Below are 22,748 nucleotides of genomic sequence, written 5' to 3' on the forward strand. Positions count from 1 at the left end.
TAAATATTATTCCAGGATTCTAAGTGGTATAATCCCCAGGCATTAAACATGAGTGAAGGATACCTGTGGAGCCACTGACAAGAAAGAATGTTTCTAAGTGCAGTAGTAATGATAAAAATAAGTGAAATTAATTAAACATCTACTCTGAGGTGGTTGTTGCTGTTATTGCTGTTTTATAAGTGAATTTACCAAGGTCTGGGGAGATGAACATGCTGTTGGTATTGTTGGAAGTCAAGGCTCTTTCTCACCAGGAGAAGGAAAATACAAAGGGGTAAAAGAGCTATGTGGTATGGAAGGAGCTAGAAATAGTAGTAGGAACTCATGATTTAGATAGTTGCCCCCTCTGTCCATCAAGAGTCCTGTGGCAAAGGCACCCTAGGACCATGAGCACCTATAGAAATAATGATGCCCTGGGACCTGAGCACAACATATCACATCATGGGTTTTCTTTTTTTTTTTTTTTTTTTTAATTTGTACTGGGGACTGACCCACAAGAACTTTACCACAGAACTATATCCCCTGCCCTTTTTATTTTTTATTTTGAGGCAGGGTCTCACTAAGTTGCCCAGGATGCCTGGAACTTGTGACCCTTCTATATCAGCTTCCTGAGTAGCTGAGATTTCAGGCATGTTCCACCTCACATGGCCCAATCATATCTTCTAACTGCTATTTCCCACCACACAATGCTATTCCTGGAAGAAGAGCCACCTCCATGAGCCATCTCCAGGAGATGCACAGGTGGACCAAGAGCTCCTTGTGCTAGAATGTCAGGAAGTGCTGAGGCTGCAGGCCCATCACAGGGATAGAGTTAAACACATGTGGTGATCCAGACATCTCGGTTAGCAAGAGGACTTCATGTGAAGTCTGTGGTTGCCATGGTGGTCTGCTGTTGCTAGGTTTTTACTTTTGATGACTGAATGGTGGTCATGTTAATGATTGCAGAAATGGGGCCAAAAAAGCATAGAAATTATCTGGGCTATCTTTGCAGTGTTTTGGAAGTCTGAAGTTATTCTGTACTTTTTAAGAAAACTGTTGAAGATGGTTACGTTAGCCAAATCTGGTACAATTTGATTATTAAAAGGCAAAATGATAGGAACAGATTAAAATTCATTGACAAACATACAGAAAAAAAGAACTAAGAAATGTAGAATAAATAATTACAATAGAAGACTATCACTTTGTAACCAAGGTACAATAGCTGATGCAGGCAGGTTTCACCTAGGAATCTGAGATCATTGGGGGCTCCAAGAGGAAACAGGATTTCCAGTGCCCCATTGCAGATGCCTTTATGGAGGAGGAAAGACGACTTTCACAGTGAAGAATTCTGGAAAACAAACCTTAATCAAGGGCCAACCTCTCTGTCAGCCCCGATAGCACCAACAGGTCTCATGGGCTGCTTGTTAAGGCTAGAGGTGTTTGATTGGGCAGCTGTGGCAAGTGCAGACATTTGGCCACATCTGACCTATACCAAGTGCATTTTTATGTGGCTTGACTTAGTAGTGTTCCAACCAAGCCTATTGTAATCAAGGGAAAACTGTTAGTCAATTGAGTCAAGAAACAGTCTACAGAAAGGCCTGACCTTTTCAAAATTGTCAACATCAGGAAAAGATAATGCCAGAGAACTTCTCTAGAAAAGAGACATGATCAGTAAATGCATTATGTGTCCCAAGGTGGACCCTGGATCCAGATGTCAGGTAGACATATAGAGGCACATGGGTAGGGCAGCTGCTCCAAGGCTCCTGTTCTCCTAATGCTGCCTGTCCTGAGGGCCTCTCTAAGTTGCTGAGGCTGGCTTTGAACTCAAAATCCTCCTGAGCACTGGGACCACAGGTACCCCCCACACCTGGCTATTGCTATCTTTTCTGTAAGATATCCCTGTGATGTTTACTTGTCCCTGTGGCTGTCACTTAATACATGGGTTTTGCAGGTCTGGCGGTGGCTGGTGGGAATAAACTTTCCTGCAGAGCATGGCTGGCAGGAGTCGCTGCTGGGGGACATGGAAGGGAGGCTCAAGCAGGTACCAGACACGAGGGACACCCTCAGAGTGGTGATGAGCCCAGACCATTGGCAGGACCTCGGGCTACGAGCAGTGCAGTGTGTGCAAGCCCTGGGATCCACCCCAGCTTTGCATTTTTCTTTCGGATCAGGCCTCTGCAGTTTGACTACAGAAACATTTCAGAGTTCTAGTGTGACATTCTTGAGAAGAGCCAGGGAATGGGATTGTGCTGTCACTGGGCCCCTAGACATGTGTCATAAAGCACTTTATGTGCAGATGCTCCAAGGGACCTGCAGGTGGCAGCAGCCTTATTAAACACAATGACATGGAGAAAACACACACAATCAAAAATGCCCTTCATTTTGAATGAAACCCAGGAAAATTGGTTTCTACATGACTGTTTTATAAGGACCTGATTAAATGGATCTTTTTAGCAAGACAAAAGCGAGGAAAAATGGCTCATTTTTCAAAATTTGCATGTTTTTGCAAGCTGCTGTTCTGGCTACTTTTTTGTAGCATGGGAAGAGACTAACTTGGTTTCATCTTTGCTCCTCTGGTGACGGGCAGGGAGGACATGCTTAGTGTAGGGCAGGGAGGAGGGGAGTCAGAATAACCACTCACATCCCACCCACCTCTGTGTTTGCAGGAGAGGCCTCTCTCCCAGATCTCTGCCTTCTGCAGCCCTCACTGGGATGCCGCTGGCCTCAAGGACAGTGTGGCCAGGAGCTTTGAGAAGTGTGTCATCGAAGCTGTGAGCTCTGCCTGCCAGGTGACCAATCTCTTCTTGAGAACCATGCTTGGGTTCATAGCTGCTTGTTGACATGGCCAGCTCCAGGACCTAAGTGCTTGCCAGTTCCAAGGCCTCTGCTGATCAGGATTGGGTCCTAGGTGTCCCCTCCCTGGCTTGGGCCTCATGTGATCCAGTGCTCTCTACCCACTCCTTGAGATGAAACTTGGCTTCCTGTTGCAGAGGCAGCCCATGCTTGCTATGCAAAACCACAACCATGCTCACATGCCTTGGTGCAGGTTATCTGGTGGGCTATGCCTCCAACTGCCCATTGTGATTGTTTCTGCTGGTTTATTATGGTTTGTTAACTCCTGCCCAACAGGTATACAGGAAAGGACCCCAAAGGTTGATAAAGCATCTATGGAAGGAAGCTTATGAAGATAAATAGACTCCATCCTTGTTGGTGTAGAGTGCTTGCCCAGCATGTGCAAGGCCCTGGATTCTATTCCCAAAACTGCAGAAAAAGGGTGAAAAGATTCTATCAGTTCACTTAGCTTTTTTCTGCAAAGTGGTATGGGTTCTGTCTTACCTCGTGACAGGAGTAGTCCCCACACAATACAACTGTGGCTCCCCGATGGCCCCAGCACCCTGCTCTGTTTCCTACAGGACACCTCATGCCCTGCACAGGCCTCACCTTCATTGTTGGCCAGTGGATTCCCAAGAATTAGAAGTCCCTTCTTCCAAGGAAACAGATTCTCATCTTTTTACATGAATAATACTTTCTAAGGCTTTCATTTGCTCTTTGTTCAGTGATTTAGTAACATGATAGTCACATGTCCTGTCGCTCACCCTTGGAAGCCACACTTAGGTGGTGGAATGTGTTTGCAGGTGTGGGTACCACCAGCACAGTCTACCTGGCAAGATTCTCATCAGCTCAGAAAGAAAGCACAGCTCTTCAGCTGCCATGTCCACCCTCCACCATGTTGACCCAGACCCCTCCCCAGCAGCACCTAATCCCCTTCGTCCTCCACAGACTGCTCAGGAATGAAATCACATAGGCTGTGGCCTTAAGCACATGGCTTCATTGAGTGTGTGTTTAAGGTCCTCCATGCTGGAGCACCTGTCAGTACTTTGTCCTGTTTCATGGCTACATGTTGCTCATCATATGGACGCAGTGTGCTTTTATGTTCCGTTTGTCCCCTGATGGATATCCAAGCTCTCCCTGACTGATGCCTGTTATAAATCTGCTGCTGCGAACCACCATGCACAGGTTCTTGTGGATATGCTATTCATGCTGTCTATGCTTATGGTGAAGTGGCTGGATCACTTAGTACCTGTGTGATTTGAAGGACTGTCTGGCCCATTCCCACACTGGCAGGACCATTTCCATGTCAGTTGCCAGCTTCAGAGGGTCCTGACTTCTCCACACCCCACAGCCTTTGCTCTCAGACCTAGGAAGTACAGTCTGGTGGTCTGGAGTGGTTTCTCTAATGATTCTGATATCTATGACCTCGGGTACCTTCTCATATGTTTATTGGCTATTTCTTTTTGCAATGTCTTTGGAAAAATGTCTGTTCAGATCTTTAGCCCATTTTGTTCATTGGGCTGTAGTATTTCCTTTATTGTGGCTTAAAGAGTTCTTTGGATAATCAGGTGCAAATCTCCTGTCAGATATGTGATCTGCCAGTATTTTCTCCCATTCTCTGGATTGTTTTCACTCTTGGTGGTTTTTTTAGAAGCACACAGACTTTTAATTTTTTTTTTCTCTCTTTCTCTTTGTGATAGTAGAGATTGAAACCAGGGGTGATCTACCACTCAGCTACATCTCTAGCCCTTTTTGTTTCTTATTTTGAGACACAGTCTTACAAAGTTGCCCAGGTTGACCTCAAACTTGTAACCTTCCTGCCTCAGCTTCCTGAGTAGCTGGGATTACAGGTGTGCTCCACCACTCCTGGGAAGGTTTTAACTTTTGGTGAAATTCAATGTGTCTATATTTTTTTTTCTTTTGTTGCTAGTACTTTTGACATCAAAGAATCTAATGCTAAATTCTAGGTCATCAAGATTTACCTGTGTCTTCCTCTAAAAGGTTTTTGTTTTGTTTTGCTTTTGGCACCAGTGTTAAACCTAGGATCATATACTAAGCATGTGCTCTGTCATGGAGCAACCCCCTCTGAAAGCTCTAGAGTGTTAGTTCTTAACATTAATTCCTTTTTCTATGTGGTATGAGGTAAGGGTCCAGGTACATTCTCTTATATGTGGAGATCCAGCTGTTTCAGACCATTTGAGGAAGGCACTGTACTTCACCCCTTGATTGATCTTGGCACTCTTATCAAAAAGTCTGTTGACCGCAGCTGTGAGGGTTCACCTCACATCTGTCCATGTCTCCACTGCCATTTCGTTCAAGTAGGTCGTAAAATTAAGAAGCATGTATTTTCCTGATTCATTATCCTCTTTGACATCGTTTGCTCTTCTGGATCCCTTGGGATTCCATATGAATTTTGGAATCAGTTTGTCAATTTCTGCAAGGAAAGCAGCTGGGATTCTGACAGGGATGGCTTTGAATCTGTAGGTCAGTTTGGGGAGTGTTGACCTCTTAAAAATGTCACATCTCATGGTCTCTGAACCTAGAATGTCTCCCCATTTATATTGGTCTTTAATTTCTTTCAACAATGGTTTGCGGTTTGCAAATAGTGAGGTCTGCATTTCTTTTGTGAAATTTATTCCTAAGTTCTTTATTCCTTTGCTATTGTGACCAATGATATTCTCAGGGCTGAGGTTGTGGTGCAGTGGTAGAGCGCTTGCCTAGCACATACGAGACACTGGGTTTGATCCTCAGCACCACATAAAAAAATAAAAAAGTAAAGATATTGTGTTCATCTACAACTAAAAAAATTTTTTAAAATTATTTTCTCAATTTTGTTTTCAGATTGTTCATCACTAGCACTTGGAAACAGGGCTGCATCTCATCTCTGTGACCTACAGCTTGGCAGGCTTGTTTCTTGGCTCTAGCAGAGCATACATGGGAGAATAGCTTCTTTGAAGTTTCAATGTAGATGAACATGTTATCTGCCTTTGAGGATAGTACTTCCTTTTCAATCCCAACACATTTTTTTTTTCCATTTTCATGCCTAATTGCCCCGGATAGCAACTCTGGGACTGACAAAGGAGTGAAATTGGCCATCCTGGTCTTGTTCTTGGAGTTTTGTCTGATACGTGTTCTGCATCTATTAAAATGATTGTGTCATTTTTTTTTCTATTGGTGTGATGTATTCATGTTTTTAAGTCTGTATATGTGACATTAGAGATTGGACCCAGGGGTGCTTTATCTCTGAGCCACATTGCCAACACTTTTTGTTTTTCATTTTGAGACAGAGCTTAACTAAGTTGCTGAATCTAGCCTCCAAATTTTGATCCTCAGCCTAGCCAGCTGCTGGGATTACAGGCATGTGTCACCACACCAGGCTTATTAACTGATTTTTGATGCTAAAACATGGTTTTATTCCTGGGATAAATCTCACTTCCCCATGGTCTATAACTTTTTATTTATTGCTAGTTAATGTTTTCTTTTATCCTTTTAAATGTCAAAAAGTATCTGTTGTTAGTTCACCCAGTGTTTTGTATTGATTACTGAAACTTTTTTTTTGTAAAAATGTGAACCCAAAGAAGAAAAGTGTTTTGTTTTTTGGTGAAGTATCAGAAGGAGAATTGTAGTGTCAGTGGTGTTTGAGGGCAGCTCAGGATATAAAACGTACAACGTAGTAAAGTTTTCCTCATCTTGCTTTTGGTATTTTTCTTTGCAGGCAAGTCTAATAGAAATACAGAAGCTGGCAGTGAGCTGGGAGGGCATGTGACTTGGGGTTGTTGGGGTGTGTTCATTTGTTTGTGTGCATCTTCAAATCTCTGGCACCTCACATATGGAACCAGGCCACAGGGGAATGGATATGCTCTAGGAAACATTAAGTATTTTACATTTTCTGTTCTTTTTCTTTTTGCAGTATGAGGATGAAACCTAGGGCCTCTGATAAGCTAAACTCCCCCTTTATCAGGGGGATATCCCAAGCCTCTCTTCTGTGTGTATTTTTTTTTTTGGAGGCACTATAAAGCTAGCTTCAGTAGATTTCTGAAATGCTATTGAGTGCTAACTTATGTCATTAAAAAATAAATCAGTAAAATCTTCTAAATTCTCTCTTTTTAATTCATTTTTTTTTAGTCTTGGATCAGTGTCCTAGAGGGAGTCTCCTGTCATGATTTGCAGAAATTTGGCAGCCTTGTGTCTGCTGTGATCACCAAGTCCTGGCCCAGGAACAACAGATAAGGCCTGGATGAGATTCTTGAATACCTGGTTATGGGGCCAGATGTGAAGCAGCTCTTCAAGTTGTACGGTGCGTGTAGGACTGGTTGGGGTTGCTGTCCTTCCTTGGGCAATAGAACAGGGCAAGGTACTTGACCTGATCCTCATCCTGCATGTGCTGAGGTTTGGTAAAGGCAGGATGGGCAGAGGTGCCCAGGCAGGTGATAGGCATAAAGAGCATCTAGCACCAGAGCCATCTTCTGCTGAGTGCCTGCTGAATACCTGCTCTTGTGGGGACACACTGTCCTTCAAGCAGCCCCTTGAAAGTCCCCAAGGCCCTTGATTTCCAGTTGAGGGAATGGAAGTGCCCAGGGCAGGTAGCTTACCCAGTGTCTTGGAGACTTACTTTTTCAAAGATAACAAGTGTTTGGAACTCAAATCCAAGCCCAGCTTGCCTCCCTGTGAAGCCCATCTGTCACAGATTGAGACTAATATTGATAACTAACAAAACATGAAGTGACTCTTCAGCCATTGCCTTCCCAGGTGTTGTGCATTGATTGCCCTGGAAATGATGGTGCAGGTTTATGAATAAAATTGCTAGATTCAGATCTTGTAGTGGAAAAACTCTGGGTGTGGCAATAAAAACCCAGGGCAGATGATTGTCTGAGCCAAACCAGTTGTGTCCTTCCATGCCAGGAGACAAATAGGAGTAGCATGTGGTCCTGAAGGTGGCTGCTGTGTGCATGGGCCATAGCAGTCTGCTGGGGAAGACTATATCGTGTTACACTCCACATACTCAGCAGTATGCATCTAAGGCTCCTCCTTGTCTTTTCCTGGCTTCATTGTTCTGTTACTTTTATAACTGAGCAAAGCTCCCTTGTCTGGATGTGCCTGGGTTGGTCCATTCTCCCACTGAAGTTCATCTCAGCTGTGTCCATGTTTTTATAATTATGAATGAAAGTCTGTATGTGTGAAGCTGGGGACTGAACCAGGGCCTCATGCCTGCGAGCCTAGCACCCCACCATCAAGCTGCATCCCAGCCCTCTGCTATCTTTGTTTTTAATGGTAAAGATAAACTTGCTCTTCTCATACTACTCTATGGGCCTCATATTACTGTGAGATAAATAGTCTGGCAGTTAAACTAAGCACATTTTAAATTGTTGCCCTCTAAGTTGTTCCAAAAGCTCATGTTCCAGGTTTTGATCCTCAGACAGGCATAGGCAGAGCATGAAGCTTCAGCGTGGATCTGTCTCCTTCCTTGGTGTTATGCAGATGCTTCACTGCACCCATGGAGTGGCCTCTTATGTGTGAGCTTGTCCTGTTGCAGTTTATTTTTGTACTACTGCAGGGATTCCCAAGACAGGTGAATTTCATAGGACATCATGTGCAGTCCAAGAAATATGTTCACTGTAGCATGGACTCAGGCCTTCAACCTTGAGCACTGTGGTTCTCCTGGCTGGCTTTGGCCATTGGGAGGGTCTCGTCCTCCCAGTCAGGAGATGCACTAGGGTAAGACCTGAACCTTACAGGTATATGCACAGATGAATGACGCATCAGCACATCTGGAAACAAAACTCACTGCTGCCGGAGCCACATGGGCATGGGGCTAGTGTGAGGTTCTAAAAACAAAGAGAGGGGGCTGCCCCCTCTCCTTGTTTTTAGAACCTCACACCAGCCATGGACCATGACTATTCCACGGTTTTGGTACAAGGTTTCTGTAGCTGGTGGAATTGCATTTCTTGTTTTCTCATTAACTTTTCCCCCTTTTCCATTGTGTTTAGTTTGAATTCAACCAGCTCACTGTACTCCTTATCTTCTCAGGGACAGATGAGACGCTCTTAGCCAACATCACAGAGGACGCCAAGAGGTTGATGGCTGCTGCCAGCTCTGTCTTCGCAGAGGTTGCTGGTGATGTCCTGAATGGGTCCATATTGGTCAGATGGTTGGAGCTGATCCTGAAGCACAAAAGTCAGTTTCTGGACCTGTGGCAGTTAGGTGAGCTGAGGCCAGGCTTGTAAGAAGCTCATGTTCACATGAGTGCTGTTTGTCCTTATCCATGCCACTTAGTGGAGGCCTCTCTGTCCTTCTGGTGGTAACTGTGGGGGCACTCCTAGGAAGAGAAAGGGGTGCCATGAAGTTTGTTTCCTTTGGCTGACTTTGTCATTATTTTCCAGAGAGAAAAAAGTTTTCATTGCAAGAGAAAAAATGTGACATGGAAGAGACACTGGACTGGAGGATGGATGAAGTCATGTTTCTGAAGAGAGAGAAGAGACAGGTGGACAGCCTCCTGAGGCTGAGTGGGAAGGTGAAGCACCTCGTCCAAGGTACTGCTCCCTCAGTCATGCTGGGCCACCCTCTAGAGCTATAATGGGGACAAAAGCAGGCCACAAATAGTGGGGCCTTATTTGGCAGGGAGAAGCTTTTAAAACATGTTCTTAGCCCAGTTTTCAATGCATTTGCCCAGGGAAGCAACTTCAGCTTGTACATTCTTGTTGTGTATCTCCACGCCCATAGACATCTGCAATTTCCTAGTGTCACTGTCCTGTTCTGGCTTCCCATGGAGGAGAGGCGTAGATCTTTCTCCAGTCTGTGCCCTGCACATGAGGCTTCTTGCTGCTCTGTCACTCCCAGTGGTGTCCTGAGTTACTGGCGCATTCTTCAGGGTTAGGCCTTCACCATGGTGTGAACACAGGATTCAGAAGTGGATCGTGCCATGGACCATGACTATCCCACGGTTTTGGCACAAGATTTCTTTAGCTGGTGGAATTGCTTTTCTTGTCTTGTCATTAACTTTCCCCCCTTTTTCATTGTGTTTAGTTTGAATTCAACCCCGAACTATATCAGCTGTATGAGTGGATGGCTCTGAAAAGTCTCCCAGACTAAGGGCTTATTTTCCCTGGTGGGGAGGTGGCTCTCAATCTCCCCTTACCTCGCAGGGTTGCCTTGTGCCTCCGGGCTGGTAGGACAAGTCCTGCATCCATGGCCTGAACTTGAATCCTGTTTGACAGAGGGTGGCATCTGCTGCTTGCTGGGATGGGGGCACAGGAGGCCAGATACAGAACTGTGCCCCTGCTGTAGGTTGATCATTTGGCTGGGGACAGAGTTTCCTTCAGAGTGCTGCTTGAGTACTGCATTGGGCCATCAGATGCAGCCTCACTACTGATCCTCTGTGTGAGGCTTATTGTCCTTCCTGGGATGCTCTGGAGAGCTCTCTGGCCCTGGTGTCCTGAAGATGTCATAAAACTGTGCTTGACTGTTGATCTCTTTTCCATCTCCAGGACTGGGCACTGGCAGATCTTTGTCAGCTGGAGATCTAGTCTTAGAACTCTAGGGAGTTCTCATGAATTGGTTTATTGTGGTTTCCTTCTTGCTGGGTTCACATCAGCAGCTGCTGGGCCTGCTAGAACAGTTGCCTGATTCTCATAACATCTCTTCTGTTTGGGCTTTGCTTCCTGAGCCTTCTCCTCAACCTTCTTGTGCAGCCTTGGCATTGAACTCTTCATTTCAGCTCTCATATATTTAATTTGAAGACACTCCCTTTTTTATTTTTATTTTTCTTTCTTTCTTTTTTTTTTTTTGGTACCAGGTATTGGTACCAAAAACCCTCTGAACTCTGAATTCAAGTGCACTTAAACACTGAGCCACATCCCCAGCCCTATTTTGTATTTTATTTATTTAGAAATAAAGAAATAAAAAAATAAAAGAAATAAAATATTTCTTTTTATTGGTTCTTTTTAGTTATACATAGAAATAGAATATACTGGCATAATTTTAAAAGCATGGAATATAATTTGTTCTAATTCATCCCCAGTATTTTTCTTTACCTTAATTTCCTCCCATTCCCTGTTCCCTTCCCTCTACTCTACTGATCATTTTGCTATTTACTTAAGAGTTTTTTAAAATTAGTTTCTTGTGGATATACATGATGGTGAGATTCACTGTGGTATATTCATGGTATATACACACAGGTATATAGGAAATTTAGGTTGCATTCATTCCACTGACTTTTCCTATCCCTTCTCTCCTCCCTTATATTCATTCATCTTTGTCTACTCTTCTGATCTTACTTTGATTATTTTTAATGCCCCCCCCCCCGATTTTGGATTACTTTCCACATATCAGACATGATATTCAACTTTTAACTTTTGGACTGTGGCTTATTTAACTTATGATAGTCTCCATTTTCACTCATTAACCAAAAAAATACCATAAACCATTTTTCTTTATAACTGAGTAATTGTAATACTCCATTGTGTACATTTACCACATTTTTGAGAGAGAGAGAGAGAGAGAGAGAGAGAGAGAGAGAGAGAGAGAGATTTTTTTTTTTTTGTAGATGGACACAACACAATGCCTTTATTTTATTTTTTTATATGGTGCTGAGAATTGAACCTGGTCCCGCCCGTGCTAGGGGAGTGCTCTACCGCTGAGCCACAATCCCAGCCCCCCCACATTTTCTTTATTCATTTGTCGGGCACTGAGGTTGGCTCCATTGCTTATCTATTGTGAATTGAGCTACTATAAACATCGATGTGGTTGAATCACTGTAGTATGCTGATTTTTTTTTGAGATTGCATTTTGTTGGTTCTTTTTAGTTACACATGAGAGTAGAATTCACTTTGATGTAATTGTATAATCATGGATTATATCTTTTATTGGTGGGCTGAGTAATTTCTTTTTTATTATTATATTCATTTTTTATTCTGCTTAGTTATATATGGTAGCAGAATGCATTTCAATTTATCATACACAACTGGAGTACAACATTTCAATTCTCTGGTTGTACATTCTGTAGAGATGCATCATTTGTGCAATCATACATGTACGTAGGGTAATGATGCCCATCTCATTCTACCATCTTTTCTACCCTCATAACCCCTCCCCAGCCTCCCCTTTGCCCAATCCAAAGATCCTTCATTCTTCCCACACCCCCCATCATAGATCAGCATCCTCTAAAGGGAGAAAACATTCCACCTTTAGTTTTTTGGGATTGGCTTACTTTGCTTAGCATTATATTCTCCAACTCCATCCATTTACCTACAAATGCTACAATTTTATTCTCTTTTGATGCTGAGTAATATTCCATTGTGTGTGTGTATGTGTGTGTGTGTGTGTGTGTGTGTGTGTGTGTGTGTGTGTGTATGTGTATACCACAGTTTCTTTATTCATTCATCTTTTGATGGGCCTCTAGGTTGGTTCCACAGTTTAGCTATTGGGAATTCAGCTGCTATAAACATTTGTGTGGCTATGTCACTATACCATGCTGATTCTAAGTCCTTTGGGTGTAGAATGAGGAATAGAATAGCTGGATCAAATGGTGATTCCATTCCAAATTTTCAGAGGAATCTCCTTACTGCTTTCCAAAGTGGATACACCAATTTGCAGTCCCACCAGCAATGTATGAGTGTACCTTTTTCCCCACATCCTTGCCAACACTCATTATTGCTTGTATTCTTGATAAATGTCATTTTGATTGGGGTAAGATGAAATCTTAGAGTAGTTTTGATTTGCATTTTTCTAATTACTAAATATGTTGAACAGTTTTTTTTATATATTTGTTGATCGATTGTATATCTTCTTCTGAGAAGTGTCTGTTCAGTTCCTTATCCCATTAATTGACTGGGTTGTTTAGGTTTTCTTTCTTTATTTATTTTTTTGTTTTTTTAAAATTTTTTAAATTTTTTATTGGTTGTTCACAACATTACAAAGCTCTTGACATATCATATTTCATACATTAGATTGAAGTGGGTTATGAACTCCCAATTTTACCCCAAATGCAGATTGCAGAATCACGTCGATTACACATCCACAATTTTACATAATGCCCAATTAGTAATTGTTGTATTCTGCTACCTTTCCTATCCCCTACTATCCCCCCCTCCCCTCCCCTCCCATCTTCTCTCTCTACCCCATCTACTGTAATTCATTTCTCTCCTTGTTTATATTCCCATTCCCCTCACAACCTCTTATATGTAATTTTGTATAGCAATGAGGGTCTCCCTTCATTTCCATGCAATTTCCCTTTTCTCTCCCTTTCCCTCCCATCTCATGTCTCTGTTTAATATTAATCTTTTCTTCCTGCTCTTCCTCCCTGCTCTGTTCATAGTTGTTCTCATTATATCAAAGAAGACATTTGGTGTTTGTTTTTTAGGGATTGACTAGCTTCACTAAGCATAATCTGCTCTAGTGCCATCCATTTCCCTGCAAATTCTATGATTTTGTCATTTTTTATTGCTGCATAGTACTCCATTGTGTATAGATGCCACATTTTTTTAATCCATTCAGTAGACCAACGCTAAGACACATTCTTTCTTTCTTTTTTTCTTTTCTTTCTTTCCTTTTTTTTGGTATTGAGGTTTTTGAATTATTTCTATATCTTGGAAATTAGTGTTCTATCTGACGTGTGTGTGGTAAAATTCTGCTCCCATACCTCACTGATTGTTTCTTTTGCTGAGAACAAGTTTTTGAGTTTGAATCCATTCCATTTATTGATTTTTGATTTTATTTCTCATGCCTTAAGAGTCTTGTTAAGGAAGTCAGGGCCTAATCTGACATGATGATTTGGGCCTACTTTTTTGTCTGTTAGGTACAGTGTCTCTGGTATAATTCCTAGGTCCTTGATACACTTTGAGTTGAGTTTTACGCATGGTAAGAAATAGAAGTTTAATTTCATTTTGCTACAGAGGATTTCCAGCTTTCCCAGCACCATTTGTTGAAGAGGCTATCCTTTCTGCAGTATATGTCTTTGGTACCTTTGGCTAGTATGAGAAACCTGTATTTATATGGGTTGGTCTCTGTATCTTCTATTCTGTACCATTGGTCTACATGTCTATTTTGGTGCCAATACTAACTTGTTTTTGTTATTATTTTTCTGCAGTATGGTTTAAGGTCTGGTATTGTGATGCCCCCTGCTTCACTTTTCTTGCTAAGGATTGCTTTGGCTATTCTGGGTCTCTTATTTTTTCAAGTGAATTTCATGATTGCTTTTTCTACTTCTATGAAGAATGTCATTGGGATTTTAATAGGAATTGCATTAAAACTATGTAACAGTTTGAGTAGTATGCCCTTTTGACAATATTAACTCTGCCTATCCAAGAGCATGGGAGATCTATCCATCTTCTAAGGTCTTCTCCAATTTCCTTCTTTAGTGTTCTGTAGTTTTCAGGTCTTTCACCTCTTTTGTTAGGTTGATTCCCAAGTATTTTGTATTTTTTGAGGCTATTTTGAATGAGGTAGTTTTTCTAATTTCTCTTTAAGTGGATTAATCACTTATGTATAGAAATGCATTTGATTTATGGGTATTGATTTTATATCCTGCTACTTTGCTGAATTAATTTATTAGTTCTCGGAGTTTTCTGGTGGAATTTTTTGGATCTTCTATATATAGAATCATGTTGTCAGCAAATAGTTTGCATTTCTCTTTTCTTGTGCACATCCCTTTAATTACTTCTGTTTTTTTCTGATTGTTCTGTCTAGAATTTCAAGGAGTATGTTAAATAGAAGTGGTAAAAGAGGGCATCCCTGTCCTGTTCCAGTTTTTAGAGGGAATGCTTTTATTTATTTATTTATTTATTTTCATTTAGAATGATGCTGGCCTTGGGCTTAACATAGATAGCTTTTACAATGTTGAGGTATGCTCCTAATATTCCCAGTTTTTCTAGTGTTTTGAACATGAAAGTGTGCTGTATTTTGTCAAATGCTTTTTCTGCATCTACCGAGATGATCATATGATTCTTGTCTTTAAGTTTATTTATGTGATGTATTACATTTACTGATTCCATATGTTGAACCAACCTTGCGTCCCTGGGGTGAACCCCATTTGAACGTGGTGCACTATCTTTTTAATTTGTTTTTGTATGAGATTGGGCAGGATTTTATTGAGAATTTTTGTATCTGTTCATCAGGGATATTGGTCTGAAGTTTTCTTTCCTTGATGTGTCTTTGTCTGGTTTTGGTATTAGGGTGATGTTAGCCTCATAGAATGAGTTTGGAAGGGTTTCCTCCCTTTCTGTTTCATGGAATAATTTGAGGAGTACTAATAATAGTTCTTCTTAGAAGGTCTTGTAGAACTCGACTGAAAATTCATCTGGTCCTGGGCTTTTCTTGATTGGTAGGCTTTTGATGGTGTTTTCTATTTCCTTGCTTGATATTGATCTATTTAAATTGTGTATGTCCTCCCGATTCAGATAGAATAGATCATATGTTTCTAGAAATTTTTTGGTGTCATCAAGATCTTCTATTTTATTGGAGTATAAATTTCAAAATAGTTTCTAATAATCTTCTGTATTTCAAGAATGTCCATCATGATATTTCCTTTTTCATCAGGAATTTTAGTAAATTGAATTTTCTTTCTCTTTCTCTTTGTTATCCTGGCTAAGGGTTTATTAATTTCATTTATATTTTAGAAGAACCAGCATTTCATTTTGTCAACTTTTTGAATTCTCTCTTTTGTTTTAATTTCATTGTTTTCAGCTCTGATTTTAATTATTTCATGTCTTCTACTACTTTGGGTGTTGATTTGTTCTTCTTTTTCAAGGGCTTTGAGATGTAATGTTAGGTCATTTATTTGTTGACTTTTTATTCTTTTAATGAATGAGCTTACTGCAATCAACTTTCCTCTTAGCACTGCCTTCATAGTGTCCGAGAGATTTTGATATGATGTGTTGATATTCTCATTTACCTCTAAGAATTTTTTTAACTGATCTTTGATGTCTTCTGCTACCCATTTCTCTTCTAACTGATCTTTGATGTCTTCTGCTACCCATTTCTCTTCTAATATCATATTATTTAGTCTCCAAGTGTTGGAGTAGCTTTTATTTTTTATTTTATTATTGATTTCTGCTTTCATTTCCTTATGATATGATAGAATACAGAGTAGTATCTGTATTTTTTTGCATTTGCTGAGAGTTGCTTTGTGGCCTAATATATGGGCTATATTAGAGATGGGTCTGTGTGCTTCTGAGAAGATGTATTTACTCGATGATTGATGAATTACTCTATATATATCTGTTATATATAAATCATTTAATTGTATTATTGAGTTCTGTAGTTTCTTTGTTTAGTTTTTGTTTGGAATATCTATCCAGAGGTGAGACAGGTGTGCTAAAGTCACCCAGTATGATTGTGTTGTGATCAATTTCTTCTTGAAATTGAGAAGGGTTTGTTTGATATACATAGAACTTCCATTGTTTGCGGCATAGACATATATGATTGTTATGTTTTGTTGATATATGGTACCCTTAAGCTGTGTCAAATGTCCTTCTTCACCTCTTCTGACTACCTTTGATTTGATGTCCACTTTGTCCGTTATTAGAATGGAAACCCCTGCTTGTTTACATGGCCTATGTGAGTGGTATGTTTTTTCCCCATCCTTTCACCTTTCACCTGTGAATGTCTTTTCCTATGAGACGAGTCTCTTGAAAGCAGCATGTTTTTGGATTTTTTAATCCAATCTATAAATCTATGTTTTTTGTTTGATGAGTTTAGACCATTCACATTCAGGATTATTATTGAGATATGGTTTGTATTCCTGGTCATTTTGGTTTATTTTTGGTTTTTAAGTTGACTTGGTTTCTCCTTTGATTGGATTTTCCTTTAGTGTGGTTCCTCCTTTTACTGATTTTTATTGTTATTTTTCATTTCTTCCTCATGGAACATTTTGTCAAGAATATTCTGTAGTGCAGGCTTTCTCATTGTAAATTCTTTTAATTTTTATCATGGAAGATTTTTATTCCATCATCAAATCTGAAGCTTAATTTTGCTGGGTAGAAGATTCTTGGTTGGCATCCATTTTCTTTCAGAGCTTGATATACGTTGTTCCAGGATCACCTAGCTTTGAAGGTCTCAGCTGAGATATCTACTGAGATCCGAATCATTTTCCCCCTATATGTAATCTGAAACTTTAATCTTGTGGCTTTTAAAATTCTATCCTTTTTCTATATGCTAGGCATTTTCATTATAATGTGCCTTGGTGTGGATCTGTTGTAATTTTGTATATTTGCTGTCCTGTAAGCCTCTTGTTTTTGATTTTTCCAATTCATTCTTCATGCTTGGGAGATTTCCTGTTATTACTTCATTGAAGAGATTGTGCATTCCTTTGGTTTGTATCTCAGTGCCTTCCCCTATCCCAGTAATTCTTATATTTGGTCTTTTCATATTTTCCCATAATTCTTGAAGGTTCTCTTTACAGTTTCTCACCATCATCACTATGTGGTCAACTTTATTTTCAAGATTATATATTTTGTCTTCATTGCCTAAGGTTCTGTCTTCCAAGTGATTTAGTCTACTGGTGCTTTCTATTAAATTTTTTATTTGGTTTATTGTTTTCCTTCATTTCAAGGATTTCCGTTTTTTTTTTTTTTCCACAGTCTCTATGATTTTCTTGAAGTAACTTTTTGTTACCTGTATTTGCTCTCAATCTCTTTGGTGGAGCAGTCAATTGTTGCTTGTATTTGCTCTTTTAATTCATACTTTGCTCTGCAGATCATTTTAATTATGTACATTTGGAATGGAATGTCAATGGAATCTATTATTGTATCAGCTTGGTGTGTTTCAAGCACTTTCTTCCCTTGTTTCTTCATGTCATCCATGTGTCTTCCTCTCTAGCATTGTAGATTTGAGGTATTATAGTTTCTAACTTATAATCTTGTAGTGATTACCAATTCCTTGCCTGCAGAAACCTGAAATATGGTCTTGTTGGTCCTGCCTGTTGTCACTAAATGGAAACCAGGGGAAAAGCCACTGCATGCATCAGCAGATGGGGACATAGCATGGTCGCTCTCCTCCTACCATAGAGTGGGCTGGGGTCGCTGTTGTCTGCTCCACTTCCTTCTGTGTGGCAGAAAGGCTGAGGTCGCTGTCATCTGCTCCTTGTATTTTATTCAGAGACAGAGTCTCACTGATTTGCTTTGCATCTCACTTTTGTTGAAGCTGGGTTTGAACTCACGATCCTCCTGCCTCAGCCTCTCAAGCTGCTGGAATTACAGGCATATGCCACCACACCAGCACTTTTTTTTCTAATTTTTTTTAGTTGTAAACAAACATAATACCTTTATTTATTTATCTTTATGTATTGCTGAGGTTCAAATCAAGTGCCTCACGCACTAGGTGAGCTTTCTGCCACTGAGCCACAACTGCAGCCCCTCCCTTTTTTCTTTAAAGATCCATTTATATACTATGCTGTTGTCATGGGTCATGGTTGAAGTATCTTATCTTTTGGAGATTATTGGTATTTTTAAAGATTTTTCTTTTCCTTGCATAGTTTTCCACTTCATTCAATTTGCTTCTCTCTGTTGGCTTTTCCCCCTTTCTTTTCTTTATCGCATGCTGAGGATGAAACAAACCTAGCCTTTTCTTTTTCTATGTGGCCCTGAGCATCAAACCCCATGCCTCACACATGCTAGGCAAGCATTCTACCACTGAGCTACATCAGCCCTATTGGGTTTTTGGTATGTTCCCCATGTTAAAGCTTTTTCTATTCTGGTTGAAGATTTTTGTTTGTCTGTGTCTATAAAGACAGTCACCACAAGTGGATTGACAGGCTTAGGGGTTCTGGGCCATGGCCCCTGAGGCTCTGTGGCTGCCCTTGAATTGACTTGGTCCTTGAGGGCTTCTCTTGTGGGCTGGTCACTTTTGCAGCCCCCTGCCTGCTGCCATATTTCTGGATCCAAGAAGGAGTGTAGGAGGGTGAGCTCCTCTACTCCAGTTCTCCTGTCCTGGTGGCTGTGTGGTCCTCTTGGTTCTTAAATTGAATACTCCCTGTCCTTTGTAACTGCCCAAGACAGGTATGTGTCTAGACGTGGCCTCCAGGCCTGAGAGCCCTGCAGGTGGTCCTTCCTATTCCTTACCAGGCAGAGGGCAGCCTCCATGGTGGGGATGGACTCTTACCAACTGCTTCTTAAATAGACTTTGAACTCACTTCTTATTCCCTCTCTGCCTCCTCCAGTCTAGAGTGACCTTAGAAACTAGTGTTCTTGCCTACCAGGAGCTTGTGCCTTGGTGGCCTTGCTGAGCTCATGTCTACGGTGGCCTCAGGGTCTGTGTTTTCAGGCCCCAGGAGTATCATTTGGTGTGGTCATCTTTCTACTTCCCAGTATATGTTGCTATTGGGCTCCTTTTCTACTCTCCTCATTCCTGATGGTTATGATCTTTGAAAAAGCAATTTCTAATCTGTCACTGAAGACAGATTTGGGAGGAAAGGAGATGGATATGTGTTTCCAATTGTCCTTTCCACACAAGAGCTTACAATCTGTTATTTATCTTGAAAACCGATGAATGAGCCACAGCAGGGTGGAGGGGAGGAGGGATGAATTCTTCCTGTGACAAAAATCCCAGAAATGGTGTTCACTTAGTTTTCTTAAGGCAGTGATTAGAAATACTGGGAAAGTAAAATAAGATGCTACCATGACTAGCAGTTTAACTTCCATGTTTCCTTGTGGTTTCCAAAGTGGATTTTGGAGAGATTGAAGCAAGACACATGGAAGACCTGAATTGCAAAAGACTGAATGAAATCATGAATTTGAGCCAGCCATTGTCTTCGGCCTGTAAGCAGATGACACACTACAACCTAGGCCCCAAGGTCCAGGAAATGGCTGAAAGGATAGACTCACTGACAGACAGCCACATCTTCCAGATCTTCTGGGAAGAAGCCGCAGAGTCATTGAACGATCCCAAAGGGGAATATAAAAGTCGACCCCTTGCACTTACAGAGGCCTATCAGTACTTATATTTGCCTTGTTACCAAAGGTTCATGAAACTATATCAGGATCTGAAGTCAGGAGATGTCACCTTTGCAGAAATTGATGTCATCTTCAAAGACTTTGTAGATAAATACAATGACCTGACTTTGGACCTCCAGATCATGTGTGAAGTACATCCTCAGGCCTAGATGGGCTGGATCTCAGAGCGTGTTGAGCAGATCAAGGAGTACCATAGCCTGCACCAGGCAATCAGCTCAGCCAAAGTCATCTGCAAGGTCAAAAAGGATTTTGGATTGACTGGTGACTTCAGTGTTCTTTACACTTTAAAAACTTTGTAAGTTATTTTCTGGGGACTCCTGTGAGGTGGGGGCCTACCTCAGACTCCTTGGAAGCTCCAGGGATTCTGGGACGAGCAGTGTGGCAGCCCCCCTGAAAGGCTCTGTCTGGGCTGCACTGAGGCTGGAACATTACATGGCCTGCATTTTTACCTTTGCTTGAGATAGTGTGACTGTTCCTTAGCTAGTGAGTTTTCTTGGGTCGATCTGAGAACCAAAAGTTCAGGATAGAGAAACCATACTCTTTCCAGAGGAATCTTATTTCATTAGGTTATAAAAGCACAAAAGGAAATATTTTATCAATTGTCCAGGTACCTTTCCTAGTTCCAGCAGGAAGTACCAAATGATACATTACTCCTGTCATAGGTCAGGCCTGAGTTTCTCCTTCCTGTTTTTAGCCTATGTTTCAATAGAGACAGGCATGATAGTGCTTAAAATTTAGCAGAGTGTGGAATTGTCTATACCTAATCTTGAAACTTTTAGCACATCTGTTACTCTCACAAACAGAGAATCCCAGAACTGGCAGGGCTGCTGTGCAGAACAGGTTTCAAAGTCCTTGAAGGCTTCCTCATGGCACTGGGTAACTGTGGACAGTAGCTTCTGCAGTGTAGCAAAGAGGGCCATGGAGGTCATACTATTTTTGGTGCAAGAGTGTGTCACACTCTTGCTGTAGCGTCTTCTTGTCCAGGCATGTGGGAAGGCAGGCATGGGTGGTCTCTGGTATAGCCCTCAGCAGAGCTTCATCTTTCAGACTGATGACTTCGAGGCCACCTGTCATGAGAGACTGGATCATATCAGCCCACAGCTCATCCAGGCCAAGAAGCTGCTACAGGATATAAGTGAGCCCCACTGCCAGTGTCTAGAAGAGCTGGCCCTGCAGAAGGAGCTGGTCAGCTGGCTGCTCTGGGACGTATGCGGGTAGCTCGGTTTCAAGTGTTTGCCAAGTTTTGTTCCTGAACTTGAGGACATCCTGCCTCAATCACTTGCGTGTGTTAGGTGGGGGGCAGCGTCTGCTTCCAGGAGTTTGCATCAGGGTGGCTTTTCAGAGTTCTGGTTAAAACTGTTTTCTTTTCTGCTCTCTCCATCTTTGGATGCTGGCATCATTTTCTTCAGTATCTTGACTCCTTTTGTGCCTTCCAACTCATTCTGCTAGAGGACTAGGCAAGCTCTTGCACATAAGGGGATGTTGCTGCAGCAAGCTTGTGGAAGCTGTGCATTTCTCTCCAAGTCTAGGGCTGGGCAGCCTATGTGTTTGTACAGATTAGATAGAGGGTGGGGGAGGGGAGGTAAGAAAGGCCAAGTAGATGGAGCAGGAGCAGCACTTGTGCACCACAGAGGCCTGGCAGGACACCTCCTGATAGCATCCAGAACTGTACTGCTTGTACTCCTGAGTCTGCTTTGATGTACAATCTTTGATTGGTAATTAACTCAAGAGAATTATCTCAATTTTTTAAAATAATTAATCATCTACATATTTTTTACCAACTGAACCTGTTTTTGTTTAAGTGATGATGTTTGTGGTTTAAAGGAAATAAGGTACACACAAGCCTAGTACAGTGTCTGGGAATTGTTTGGTAAAGGTTAGATGTTGGTCAGTGGTGTCATCATATCCTACAAAAGAAAAGGTATCCTGGAGTCCTAACTGAAGGCAGGAAGTGGAGCAGGCCCTAGATGTTTACTTAGTATCTATTGATGGCCTCATGCCCCAGGTATGAGTTGTGCAGCTTCGTGGAGTTGTTCTGTGCTAGCCCCCTTTCTGTCTCAGGCATCACCGAGCTCCAGGTGTTTGTGGACCTCGCCTCCATCTTGGCTGGAGAAAATGACATTGATGTGGACCGGGTGGCTTGCTTCCATGATGCTGTGCAGGGCTATGCGTCCCTGCTGTATAAGCTGGACAAGAAGGCAGGCTTCAGCGAGTTCATGGAACTGCTGAAAGAACTCTGGAAGGCTCTGCAAAACGACCCTCACCTGCCCAGTAAGCTGGTGAGTCTTGCTCCCGGTTCCAAGGCATGGTGATCTTGCAGCTCGAGGGAACTGCTCTGCTTTGAGGGCACATGGGCAGCCATTTAAACTGAAGTTGAAAACCAGGTTTTCTTCATAAATGGAAATGCTTTTTTTGTCTTGGGTTTGAAGAGAGCTATGGAACTGCATGTCAAGAGTACTCTCCACCCTACAAGACAGGAGTGGAAGGAGCACAATAGGAAGTGTAAAAGAGAGTGTACAGTGGTTTTCTCTGAATGGTAGTAATTTTCCTTTATTTTATTACTTTTGGGTATTTTTCACAATTGATATTGATTAATTTTTATCAGAAAAAATAAACATTTAAGTAAATTGCCTGTACCAGAGTCTTAGTTAACCAGCACTACATAACTCACCCAATGAGCAGAGATGTCCAGAGGCCTGCACCCTACTCAGGACAGCTGGTCCTACATGTGATTGGAGGATGGGGAGATAGATAGTTTTCCTGCTAGAAGCTCACATTCTCTTAAAATTTTCCTAAGTTGTTCTGGCCATGCTTAGGGACCATGGCAGGATATTAAGAACTTAGGGCTCCTGTTCAGTCAGGCATCTTTCCTCAGAGGGCCTTTGTTCTGAGAACACAGCAGGATGGTGGCCTCCCACCTGGCTGCAAGTCCTGTGGCCATCCACCCAATTACCCATAAGTGCAGGCCACGTGAACTCCATGTGTCAGCTAGGAACC

At 41.7% G+C, this 22,748-nt stretch overlaps 1 pseudogene across 1 annotated transcript in view; it reads left to right on the plus strand.

Moving 5' to 3' along the window:
- LOC144369673 (E3 ubiquitin-protein ligase RNF213-like) overlaps positions 1-22,748 on the plus strand; it is a 66,391-nt pseudogene that overhangs the window by 14,013 nt on the left and 29,630 nt on the right. The window contains exons 10-15 of the transcript XR_013429431.1: positions 6,934-7,105; positions 8,836-9,009; positions 9,189-9,338; positions 19,461-20,046; positions 20,786-20,947; positions 21,796-22,030. The product of XR_013429431.1 is annotated as an E3 ubiquitin-protein ligase RNF213-like (transcript). The remainder of the gene's footprint in view (positions 1-6,933; positions 7,106-8,835; positions 9,010-9,188; positions 9,339-19,460; positions 20,047-20,785; positions 20,948-21,795; positions 22,031-22,748) is intronic.

The sequence above is a fragment of the Ictidomys tridecemlineatus genome, chromosome 13 (assembly GCF_052094955.1).
Source record: "Ictidomys tridecemlineatus isolate mIctTri1 chromosome 13, mIctTri1.hap1, whole genome shotgun sequence".
Lineage (NCBI taxonomy): Eukaryota > Metazoa > Chordata > Mammalia > Rodentia > Sciuridae > Ictidomys > Ictidomys tridecemlineatus.